The sequence below is a fragment of the Triticum dicoccoides genome, chromosome 1B (genome assembly GCF_002162155.2).
Source record: "Triticum dicoccoides isolate Atlit2015 ecotype Zavitan chromosome 1B, WEW_v2.0, whole genome shotgun sequence".
Lineage (NCBI taxonomy): Eukaryota > Viridiplantae > Streptophyta > Magnoliopsida > Poales > Poaceae > Triticum > Triticum dicoccoides.
The window spans coordinates 468131656-468145248 of NC_041381.1; positions in this window are offsets into that span (position 1 = coordinate 468131656).

Here is a 13593-nt window from a genome sequence, read left to right on the forward strand (position 1 = left end):
GGGACGCCCCCAATACTGGAGTGGCTGCACCCCCCGCATTATGCATATTGACATAACCTTGATTATTGTCAATCCCGATTTGGCCAACGTTTTTATCCTGCCCATCAGATAAAGGACCTCTCTGCTATCTTCCTCCTGGGGGCTCCGGGGTCGCCAGCTGCGGCGTTTCTTCAGTGGGCATTGGTAAACTCGGGAAGACCCATCCGGATAGGGTCCGGAAGGGGGACGTACTCTATATAAAACCACTCCGAAGGCCAGTCTTCGGATGTCTTCTTCGAAGTGCCGGACAGGTATCCGGTCCCGGCGATGCGCCATATTTCGGCTCCGCCCATTTGGTATATTGATCCCTCCTAATTGTGAGGGACGAACCTGGCTCTGATACCAACTTGTCACGCCCAATATGCGATACTATCCTAAAGAGATTCGAAGGTCCCACCAAGGATAGCACCGCATATTGAAACGCTTTTGCAAGGTGGATATCATTACATCAACATTACATAATAGATGGAGATACATACAAAAGGCATACAATGGCACACGAATACAACATCATCTTACATAAGAGCACCATCCGAGTACGAATGAAACACAAACAGAAACTCAAACGACATCCACCCTGCTAGCCTAGGCTGCCGACCTGGAACCTATCCCCTGATCAAAGAAGGAGCAGAAGAAGAACTCCAAAACAAGCAAACATCGCTCTCGCGTCAAGATCATCGCATAACCTGTACCTGCAACTGTTGTTGTAGTAATCTGTGAGCCACGAGGACTCGGCAATCCCATTACCATGGGTATCAAGACTAGCAAAGCTTAAAGGTAAAGGAAGGGGTAAAGTGGTGAGGTTGCAGCAGCGGCTAAGCAAGTATGGTGGATAACATACGCAAATAAGAGCGAGAAGAGAAGCAATGGAACGGTCGTGAAGCTAGCAATGATCAAGAGGTGATCCTGAACTCCTACTTACGTCAAACATAACCCAAAACCGTGTTCACTTCCCGGACTCCGCCGAAAAGAGACCATCGCAGCTACACACGTGGTTGATGCGTTTTAATTCGAATCTGGTGTCAAGTTATCTACAACCGGACATTAAAAAATTCCCATCTGCCACAGAACCGCGGGCACGGCTTTTAAAAGTTCAAACCCTGCAGGGGTGTCCCAACTTAGCCCATGATAAGCTCTCACGGTCAACAAAGGATATTCCTTCTCCCAGGAAGACCCGATCAGTCTCGAAATCCCGGTTTACAAGACATTTCGACAATGGTAAAACAAGACCAGCAAAGCCGATCGATGCGCCGACAATCCCGATAGGAGCTGCACATATCTCATTCTCAGGGCAACACCGGATAAGTCAAGCTACGAGTAAAACCAACCCTCAAGTTGCCCCGAGGTGGCCTCGCAGGTTGCTCGGTTTGGACCAGCACTTAGAGAAGCACTGGCCCGGGGGGGCTGAAATAAAGATGACCCTTGGGTTGGCCGACCCAAGGGAAGGGTATAGGTGGTGGTGAGGCAAATGGTAAAACCAAGGTTGGGCCTTGCTGGAGGAGTTTTATTCAAAGCGAACTGTCAAGGGGGTCCCATAAATCACCCAACCGCGTAAGGAATGCAAAATCCGGGAACATAACACCGGTATGACGGAAACTAGGGCGGTAAGAGTGGAACAAAACACCAGGCATAAGGCCGAGCCTTCCACCCTTTACCAAGTATATAGATGCATTCATTAAATAAGAGATATTGTGATATCCCAACATCATCCTGTCCATCATGGAGAAATCTTCAACTTCACCTGCAACTAACAACGATATAAGAGGGGCTGAGCAAAGCGGTAACATAGCCAAGCAACAGTTTGCTAGGAAGGGTGAAAAGGTTAGAGGCTGACATGGCAATTTAGGAAGGCTTGAAGAACAAGTGATTGGAAGCACAGCAAAGTGATAGAACAAAACAACTAGTATAGCAACGATAGTAATGAGATCCAAGGTGACGGTCATCTTGCCTGAAATCCCGCTAGGAAGAAGAACGAGTCCATGAAGAAGAGGAACGGGAGTAGTCGAACGAATCCTCACAATCGCAACATTACCAGAATTAAGAAGCAACACCGGAAAAAAACATGGTAAACACACAAGCATAATCATGGCATGATGCACAATCAAGTATGATGCATGTCCGGTTTAATGAGGCATGGCATGGCAAAGTGCAACAAACAACACTACAAGTTAAGTGGACCTCAATATGCAACGAGTTGCATATTGACGAAACACCACATTCGAGTTATTTAGTTCTCTCCCGTTTATGTACCCAACAATATTAAATGTTGTTAAACATGGCAAGAGGTGAAGCATAAGTAAACTAACTATTTAGGCTAGTTTAAATGAGGCCGGAAACAACAAACAACAATTTCGGAAAATCCCCATGTGCATATTTTAGATTTGGTACTGTTCTGCCCTAAACCATATTTTAAGGTTGTTAAACAGGAAAATAAAGTGGACCATGTTAAACTAGGCATTTTTCCACCCCATTTACATATAAAGTTTATTAAAATTGGAGCTACGGTTATTTAGTTATGAAGTAAATCATTTTAACATGGCATTTATGCAAAATTAAATAAACAACAAGTTAAACATATTTAACATGGATGAAAGTGGCATATTATTAATCTACACAAAATTCTAATCATTTTACATGTATAAATTATTTACATATGATGCATGGTTAATTTGTTATTAGATGCATGAATAAAAGGGGTAATCTGTAAATATGCAGTTTCTGGAATCATTATACAAATTCGCAGGTCAGGACAAAAAACTATCGGGCCGAAACTGCAGGCTGGCCCAACTGGAGAAAAAAACAAAGGAGGGGCGCTGGGGGTGGCCTCACCATGGGCCTTGGCCCGATTGGAGGGGAGGCTGCAGGAGGGCCTTGGAGGGCGCGGTCAACGCTCGGGACTGAACCGGGCGAGCCGCTGCTGCTCTCGTTTTTGAAGAAACAAAAATAGTAGCAGGAGCATCGCAATGGAGAAGACGGCGTAGGGGGGCCTGGCGACGGGGTCGGCGGGAACCGGATGGAATGGGCGGATCGAGTCGTCCGGCATCGGTTCCGGGCAATGGCGGCAGCTGACGGTGCTCGGGCGCGGGGCACAGCCATCCATGGCGGCGGCGGTGGTCCTGCTCGAACAGAGAGACACGAGCGACGAAGAGGTGAGGGAAGGAGGAAGAGCGCGAGGCAAAGGGAGAGGGAAAAGGCGGTAGGGCTCACCGGAGCGCATGGGACGGCGAGGAGCAGCTGCTTGCTCCGGCGGCGGAATCCTGGTGGCTTCGGTGGGCAGAGTCGGGCGAGTGCACAAGCAGAGGTGCGGGGCTCCATGCGCGAGGCTGGGGATGCAGCGACGAGTCCTGCGGCTGACTCGTCGTGGCTGGATGCAGAGGAGCACGGGACTTGGCCGCAGGGACGAGACGAGGGGGGCTCGGGACAACGCAGCCGCAAACTTGGAGATCCATGTCGGGGCTCCTGTCCATGGCGGCGCTGCGAAGACAACAAAGAGCAGCGTGAGAGGGAGAGAAAAGAGAGAGGAGATGGGGAAGGAAGGGAGCAGGGCACGCGAGGAGCTTCTGTTGGTCATGGTCGTCGGCGGGGACGAGGCCTCGGGCAGGATATCGGCGAGCGACGCTGGTTCCTCGGCCAGGTGGAGGGAGGAACCGAAGGGAGCCATGGGAGGGCTCTGGTTGGGTGGATCGATGGATTGGAAGGTGGAGGCAGCGTGGTGGTTGGGCAGATTGGAGGGATCCCGAGGAAGGTGGAGGCTGGTCAGGGAAGGATTTGGATCGGGAGGGATCCCGAGGAAACGAAGTGGCGGCGGCTGCGGAGGATCCCTAGAAAATAGGGTTAGGTCCAAAATGGACTAGGAATAGACTATATATATATATGGGGAAATAAAGGGGTTGGATCATCTGATCAAAATCCGACGGTCGAGAAAAGATAGGTTAGGAAAGTCTAAACAAGAAACGGAGATGTTTTAGAGATGTTTGGGGATAATCCGGATCCATCGGTAACGACAGACCGGTTCGGGTTCGGGGAAGTTTCGGACATGGTTGCGAAGGGGGTTCGATGCACTGTGCAAAGAGGGATTAGGTGGTTTGACAAGAGAGAATCAAAAACCCAGTTGGTCTGGAACGGTCAACGAAGGCAAAGCGGTCCGAGGGACGGTGATGAAGGCAAAGGGAGAAACGGCAATGATGAGCGAATGCAAGTTTTGAAAAATGCCGGCAACGAAGTGCCGATGCAATGCGAATGATGCGATGATGAAATGCAAGACATGAACAAAATGCAAAATAAAAGACAAAACCCAACCACGGAGAAAATATCATATCGCATCTCCGGAAAAGGCAAGAGTTGGAGTTACGAATATGGAAAGTTGTATCCGGGGCGTTACAGACGAGGCAGAATAGCCTCTTCCATAGCTAGAAATGAGCTTCGCAGCCCAGAAATAGCTCACAAAGGGCGACATAACCTGGGATGTGCAGTATGGAGGCAGGAGTTAAGTTGTGCAGCTGGAGGCCATAATACTCCAGGAGCCCGCGGAGGAACGGATGGATTGGAAATCCGAGGCCCCTCAACAAGTAAGGGACAAGGCATACTCGCTCCCCCTGGATGGGTTGGAAAAACTCTCTGCTTGCTCCCCGCCATCGTAAGTGGCTAATCCGGCTTGGATGGGGACAAGATATGCAGGCGGGAGGAACCCCTGGGTCTGCAACTCCACCAACTGGCTGTGGGATACGGTGCAATTCACCCAATCACCTGGCTTAGCGCTATGGGAGCGAGAGGAGGAGCTGCGGTGTCCGGCCATGATGGGATGGTTTTTTCGGGCGCACTCTGATGAATCCTCGCTTGGGGAAGATGGTGTGATTTGGATCCGAGGATCCCCGTCTCTTTAAATAGACGATTTACTTACATAGTCAGGGTGGCAAATGTAAAAATGCGCCGACTTCTCGCATTCGCTCGACATGTGGAGACTGCCATTATTAAGGTACAGAAGCCGAGGAGTGCAACATTAATGGGAAGCCGGACACTGCTCGTTACAACAGGTACTCAGGGATTTGGAGAAGAACCCGCCTTGCAATGCCGAAGACAATCTACGCGCCTGACTCATCGTCATTGAAGCCTGGTTCAGGGGCTACTGAGAGAGTCCTGGATTAGGGGGTCCTCGGACAGCCGGACTATGTACTTGTGCCGGACTGTTGGACTATGAAGATACAAGATTGAAGACTTCGTCCCATGTCCGGGTGGGACTCTCCTTTGCGTGGAAGGCAAGCTTGGCTATTCGGATATTTAGATTTCCTTCTTTGTAACCGACTCTGTGTAACCCTAGCCCCCTCTGGTGTCTATATAAACCGGAGGGTTTAGTCCGTAGGACAACAACAATCATAATCATAGGCTAGCTTCTAGGGTTTAGCCTCTACGATCTCGTGGAAGATCAACTCTTGTAATACTCATATCATCAAGATCACTCAAGCAGGAAGTAGGGTATTACCTCCATAGAGAGGGCCCGAACCGGGGTAAACACTGTGTCCCCCACCTCCTATTACCATTAGCCTTAGACGCACAGTTCGGGACCCCCTACCCGAGATCCGTCGGTTTTGACACCGACAGCGAGAGCCAAGGGGAAGCTTTTGATACTACCTTCCTAATCAACTTAAAGGGAATTTCTTGCGATTAAACAGGTGGTCTACATGTTGTTGGTACCCACGAAAGCAACAAAAACATCATGTTTATATGGGAAAAGCTTACCTTCAGCACGCTGATGCACGCGGGAGGGTCCGCCGGTTGCGTAGCCGTCAGATCAATCCTGATCAAGCGGCCACGCTGGCCACAAGTCAGTCCCGCGCGACCAATCTTTTTCTCACAATGAGGGTCTTGTTTCAGTAGATTTCTGCAACACAGAACTAGTTTGAGAAAGAAAGAAAAACTCAATGGTGAAGGTTTTTTTCCTGCAACTTGGGTCTTGTTTCAAAAGATTTCTACAACATATCTTTTGTTTCAGAAAGAAAAGAAATATTTCGGTTGTGAAGATTTTTTTTCTGCAACAAGGGTCTTGTTTCAGAGGCATAGCCCGAGTTGCAGTGCCACAGGAGCGCCCGACATTAGAGAGTGAGTGGTCAGACATTGCAACATGAGGCATGTTTCAGAAACATAACACCGGTTGCAGAAAACAGCGAAGAAGCACTGGGTGTGAGAGGTCATCGCCGTCGTGCTTCATTGGAGCTAGCAGTTGCTCGCGGGGCTGAGACGAAGGAGGATCAGCAATGCCGGCAATCACAGCAAGGACTAGTTTCCCGATGCGCTGGCGGCAGCGATTTTGCGGTGGTGGGGGCTGGCATCGCGATGGGCGCAGCTGAAAGAACATGCGGTGCCCCCATGTTTGGTTTTGGTAATTGATGACAATCTCTATGGACTAATGGTTGTCTTGAGTTATATTTGAAGGATTTGTCCATAGGCTTTTCTTGAATTCCATGTGTTGGTTTCAAGGAGTTTATGAGTTGACCAAGGTGCTATGAAGGAATTATCCAAAGATTGGTCATGTAAGTGTTGAGCTTATTGCAAGCATGTCTTGAAGAAGAAGATTGTATGACCATTCATGTTTACCTTCAAGACATCATTGAAATGAAGAGAGTTGGAAAGATTCAAGGTTGATCAAGACTAAGTCAAGAGTGATTCAAGTTGATCAACTCACAAAGCGTAGAAGATGTACCGAGAGGGATCATGTGATCCCATGGTATGGTAAGCATTGTCCATTGTGATTTGTGTACAAACCCATGGTCTATGTGAGAGTTCTATGTGGGGTTAGGTACATGTTCATGGGCTAGGGTCAAGAGGAAGATATCACTCAACCCATGGAGAGGATGACATCAAGTGGTGATCGTCATCAAGATCGCCGTGTGGAAGTTCAAGTGGAGCATGACGAAGGGAACAAGTGCTTGAAGCTTGTCGTCCATTGTGATGTCAATGGACTTGTGAAGATGTGCCGAAGAGTGGCTCACCCATAGTGGAGTATGGGGGAGCAATCATCTAGTCTTCATCGACCCAACGCAATCAAGAAAGGTGGTCCATCTTGAGGAGGACAAGATCATCATCATCTATCTCAAGTGGATCATGCACAAGGCAAAGGTTTGCACTTGATAGGTTTTATATTTTTCCAATCTCATGGTGGTAGTTTGGAGACCGGGTTATAGGATCGATAGCCGTACTATCAAGGGGGGCTCTCAAGTGAGTAGTTTCATCGTAGCATTCGTCGAGAGCTCAAACCATTGCATCCTTGCATCATATTTCTTGATTCTTATTTGTATTTTCTTTTTAGGTTTTAGAGCTTGTGGTTATCTTTGTGACAAGCTCTAGTTCATCGAAAATGGATTTCATATGATTCTTCTTTTGCGTTTTCGGTGTTGGAGGTTTTACCGGTCTTATTCGAGGAAGGGTTCTCACCATTTTCTCATGGGACTTTTCTATTTTCCTTATTTTTGTTAGTTCTATCAATATTGTGTTATCCATTATTGCTAGCTTTCCAACAAATTTGGTTTCATTGAATTCAGAGTCTGTTTGCAGAAGTTGTGGCAGTTTTGGTGTTCTGAAAAGGCTGCAGTGGTACTACCGCGGACAGGAGCGGATGTAATTTTTTACTACCGCTCCAGAGCGGTACTACCGCGGCTTCTACAGCGGTAGTACTCCTCCAGACCAAAAACTCGTCACAAGTCCAGCGGTGGTAGGAATAGATGTATTTTTTTAGTACCACTCGCAAGCAGTAGTATCGCTACCCTTTGAGGTATTACCGCTACCCCTAGCGGTAGTACTATGAGGTCGAGCGGTAGTGCCGCTCTATGCGAGCAGTGAGCATAACGGTTGGATTTTCCCCTACCTATATAAGGGGGTCTTCTTCCCCAATGGACCTTATCTCTTTAGCTCGTGTTCTTCCCCCATTGTTGACCTTCTTCGAGCTTGCTAACTCTCAATCCCTCCAATGATTCTTGCTAGTTCTTGAGGGAAAAGAGAGAGGAGATCTAGATCCACGTTTCCACCAATCACTTTCTCCTCTAAGTGAGGGGAACCCATTGGATATAGATCTTGGAGTTCTTTGTGTTCTTCTTTCGTTCTTCCTCTCATTTTCCACCCTAGCATTAGTTGCTTTGGTGGGATTTGGGAGAGAAGGACTTGGGCACTCTGTGTGCCCTTGCCATTGCATTTGGTGCATCGGTTTGAGTTCTCCATGGTGATACGTGGAAGTGAAGTTTGATAAGCTTATTACTCTTGGGTGTTTTGGCACCCTAGAGCTTGTTCGTCTTGGGTGCCTTGGCGCCCTAGATGGTTGGTGTTGTTCGGAGCTCAATCATTGTGGTGTAAAGCTTCGGGCAAGCGTCGGGGTCTCCAATTAGGTTGTGGAGATCGCCCCGAGCAATTTGACGGGTACCAGTGACTGCCCCCAAGGGTTGCCAAAGTGTACGGGTTCGGTGACCGCCCCAAGGGTTGCCATTTGTATGGGTTGGGTGACCGCCCTCAAGGGTCCCTTAGTGGAATCATGACATCTTGCATTGTGCAAGGGCGTGAGGAGATTATGGTGGTCCTAGTGGCTTCCTGGGGAGCATTGTGCCTCCACACCGCTCCAAACGGAGATTAGCATCCGAAAGGGTGTGAACTTCGAGATACATCATCGTCTCCGCGTGCCTCGGTTATCTCTTACCCGAGCCCTTTACTTATGCACTTTAATGTGTGATAGCCATATTGCTTCGTGTCATATATCTCGCTATCACTTAGTTGTTTATCTTGCTTAGTTTAAGTTGTTGGTGCACATAGGTGAGCCTAGTTGTTGTAGGTTTTGTGCTTGACAAATTAACTGTTAGGTTTTTTCGGCATTTGTTCAAGCCTAAACCGTAATTATTTTAAAGTGCCTATTCACCCCCCTCTAGGCTACATCCATGATCTTTCAATTGGTATCAGAGCCTCATCTCTCTTTGTTAGGCTTAACCGCCTAGAGAGTAAAGATGTCAACTAGGGGATTAGGATTCTCTAACACTCTTAGTTTCAATGGCACAATTTTTGATGTTTTGGTAATTCGCATGCTTAATCTCTTTAGGGTCATGGACCCCAATTTAGAGCGAATTGTAGATATGGGGTTTTTCTCATCCAAAGGATCCTCAACGATTATCTTTAGAGGATGAGAAAAACTCTTATCTCAATGCTCAAGCTTCTAATGTGCTCTTTGATGCTCTGAGCAATGTAGTTATATTTCAACTCATGCCGTTCCGGGATGCTCATGAGTTGTGGACAAAGCTTCAATATAAATATGGTGTGTCCAAGATTTTTGGGGATGATTGTTCTCCCTCCACCTCCGGCCGTGTTGTCTTCTCAACTGCCTCTACTTCACCTACATGTGGTTTGCCATAAGGTAATGATATGGTGAGTAGTGTTGATCATTGCAATGATGATTGGGTGCTTATTATCGATGATCCTTCACCACTATCTTATTGCAATGCTTCTTCTTTGGACTTTAACACTTCGAGCACTCCATATGTTTCACACGCTTGTGTTGATAGTCCTTGCATATCATGTAGAAATTGCTTGACTAAATCTCATGATGATATGCTTGCTATGTCTTGTTGTCGTGATAAAAAAGCTTGTATTTCCTCTAGTTGTTGTGCTAACAATGTAGAGGAAACCCAACACTCCATGGAACAAGATGTGGTCTTGAATGGTGCCTCAAGGGATCCTACATCATCATCTATTGCTTTTTGCCTTATGGCTAAGGCGTCAAAGGTATCTCCTACTTTGAACCCCAATATATCGCTTGATGATGATGTTAATGCTAATGATGATGAGGATAATGATGAAGAGAATGATAATATTGCTTCCTTAAAAATTAAGGGGGAAATGATTTTTTAAGCTCTTCACAAAAATAAACTTGCTCGTTCCAACTTCATGGAAATCATGTCTATTGCCATTGAGGGCAAGAAATACATTTAGGAGTTGGAATCTCATTTAGAGGAGCATGAGGTCACCATTGAGAAAATGGAAGCTCATGAGCGTGATTACGCAAATGAGGTCGCGGAGCTATCTCAAGCTCTTGAACATGAACGAACCACCTCCGAATCTCTTGAGGAGACTTTTGCTCTAGAACTATCTAGAGTGAAGGAATCTCATGATAGAGCTCTTGAGGTGGCCAATGATTTTGAAACTAAAAATGAGAAGCTTGAAGTTGTGCATGCTAAACTCCATGAGAACTTTGGGCACCTCAAAAATGGCTCAAGGGTCATTAAGAGTGAGCTCATCAAACTCACCGAGTCTCAATGCACAACTTAGAGCTTCATATTCTAAAGAGCTTGCCAAGTTGCCTTCTCCTCTTGCTATTATTGATGATGCTTGTGCTACTAACTCTATTTCTAGTGAAGCATCCATTTTGAAGGAGAATGTTGAGCTACGGGCTCAACTTGAGTTGCTATATAGCAAATATGAGAAGTTGGAAGAAAATCATGTAAAGCTCACAAGCTCTCTTGATGATCTTCTAGTATCCCATAATGTTCTAAAGATAGCTCATGAGGCTATATCTAAGGTAACTTCTAGTAAGTCGCATGTGGATACTAGCACTAGATCAAGTCAAAATGCTATCTTGCCATGTGCTAGTCCTTGTAATTCGTCTACTCATAACATTGGTACTTCTTGTGATGAATTACTCTCCTTGCCTTATTGCTCTAACGATGAAGCTTATACTTCCTCTATTACTTGTGTTGATACTAACCATGTAGAGGAAATTAAAGAGCTCAAGGCTCAAGTCACTTCTTTGAAGAAAGACTTGGAAAAGTGTCATGAAGGGAAGTCCACACTCAACAATATCTTGAGTGTGCAAAAATCCCCCAATGACAAAGGTGGACTTGGATTCAACTCCAATAAGAAGAAGAAGTCCAAGAGAAACAAGAAGAAGGGCCAAGAACAAGTCAAGAATTCGTCCAAGATTATTTGCTTCAAGTGCAAAATTTAAGGGCATCATGTTAGATCTTGCCCATTGAAGATGAAGCCCATTAATGACAAGAAACAAGGGAAGTAGCCACAAGTTCATTCTCATGCTCAACCTCAAGTTGAAGAAAGGCCTCTTCCCAAGAAGACTCGAGCTAATGCTTCTCAAGTTGAGAAATCAAGTGAGAAGAAAGTGAAGAGTAGATGTTGCTACATATGTCGTGAGAAAGGTCACGTCGCTTCTTCATGCACTAGTGGTAACTTATACAACCCAATTATTATTGATGATATCTATTCTCTTGGGAAGGATAAGGTTGGCAATGTGTTTGCCAAGTTTGTTGGTACTCAAAGTGTTGTCAAGAAAAGAACCATTTGGGTAGCCAAGCCTATTGTGACTAACCTATTAGGACCCAACTTGGTTGGGGACCACCAAGCTCAAACTTGATCAATCAGTGTTATTGGAGGTCATTGGAGACTTGGCTACATCATGAAGAATTAAGGGATCTTCATCATTCATATTGTCTCAAGCCAAGTCAATTGGGTTATCAAGTTTCTATCTTATATCCAATATGCCTCCTTGTGGTAACTTGTACTTAAATTGTTTACATTGAAAGTTACTTGCCCCTTTGCATGTTTTGGTTTTGTTCCTTGCATGTGTTTTATATGTTGTGCTTCCAATTTGCTTATATTGAGTAATCAAGTATGTGTGTGTTGGTTTGCACATCATGTACGTGTGTGTAGTGCATTGAGCCTTTGCGCATCTTGTTTGTATCTTAGTTGGCTCTTGTGAGAGATTAATGGAAAATTCTATTTTTGGGAAGTGATGTGCTTTGTGCACCTCACAATCCTATAAATGTGTGTAGATGAGGAATACCATCTAGTATATATTACAAGATTATCTAGTCACTATGTGGTATGTCTTCTCATGAGAAATCCAAATTCTAAATAGTCCATTAATTATCTCTTGTTGGATCCTTTATTTGCCTCTTGTTTATCTTTAATTGGTATCACATTATGGGGGAGTAATATGCTATGTGTATATTACTAGCCTAGAAAATGTGTACATTTGAGATATTGTCACTTAGAATTGATATTGTAAATTATCTTGTTCCTAGGTGGCATGTTAACTCTAGAAGTTGCAAATTTGCTTGTGTGTTTGGTGTGAAGATTATGTTGGATAACCTTGCTTTCTACCACCGGTAATTATTTCCAAATAATTCTTGTCTTTTGACAATTGGTACTCACTTGTGTGGTAGAAATTATTGATCATCTTTATATTGGCTTTTGCTTTTATTTGCCTTATCTCTTGCCAAGGTTTGTGTCAACTCCCTTTGTATTCCATATCACTTGTGGATCTTGTTAGTTTCTTGATCTTGTCTAGTGTTTTCTAGATATAGTGAAAGTGATGGTTGATCCCACCTTGTGCATTTTGTATTCAAATGCAAATTCTCTAGAATGCACTAGTCTCGGGGGAGCTATCCTATTTTCTATAAAATGCTCATCTTGTGATCCTTATCAAGTGTGTGTTGGTGGAAGGCAAGCCGCTTTCTTTTTGGTACTTTGTGCCATCATGAAACTTCGTTGAGAGCTCGGTTTGTTTGGAACCATCCTTTCTTTGGGAGTTTGACATCTTTAATTTAGTGTGTATCAATGGATATCTCATTCCTCGATGTATCTGTTGTGGATATCCTCCAAGCAATGATTTATTCATTTGGTATGTTTTCTTCTCTTGGTATTTCTTTGTCAATTGGTATCGGTTCTTCAAAGTCTTGAGCATGCATATTTACTTCATGTAGTTTCTTTGGCATGCTTTCTTTCTTTGACCCAATATATAGGGGAAACTCCACCAAGTATCAAATTGGATGAGATGTGCATGAAATTCATTTTCATTTCTATATGCACATATTTATGTGGAGTTTGTCCTATGTATTGTTGGTTCTCTAACTCTTTGGTCCCAATGAGTTTGGGTACCATTTTGTTTGTGTTGTTGTTCTAGGAACAATTGGAGATGCATTGGATGCTCGGCTCACTCACAAGGAAGGTGGTGTCACCATGTGCTTATTGGAGTCAATCTAGGATGATCAATGATCTACTATCTACCTTTAATTGGTATCTACTACATCCTTCCAATGCTATCTCAGTAACAAGTATCTACTCATGCATACACCTCTTACATTCAACCTTGCATAGGTTGCATCATGGCATGAATTTGTTGATTAGTTCTTGTGATACTTGTTTCCCTTCTCAAAGCATCTCAACAATGATCTCTTGTTGATAGTTGTGATGTCTTTGATGTTCGTTTGGTTGAAGCTCATTTATATACTATAAGATAATATCTAGCCATGTGCTATGGTTTCAAGCAAATATCTTATCGGTATATTTATGACTTCCTTTTGGATATCTTGTCCCTTCTTGTTGTAACTATTTCGGGTGTACATCCTTCTTTGCAGATATATATCATCATGATTTCATCTACCTAGAACATTATACACTTGAGAGAAATTACATCTCCAGATGATATCCTTTCTTTCTGGTCCACCTTGTCTTTCTTATGATTTTTCTTTGGTGGATTTGTGAAAGCTTTTGCCTTGAGTACGAGTCATATCTTGT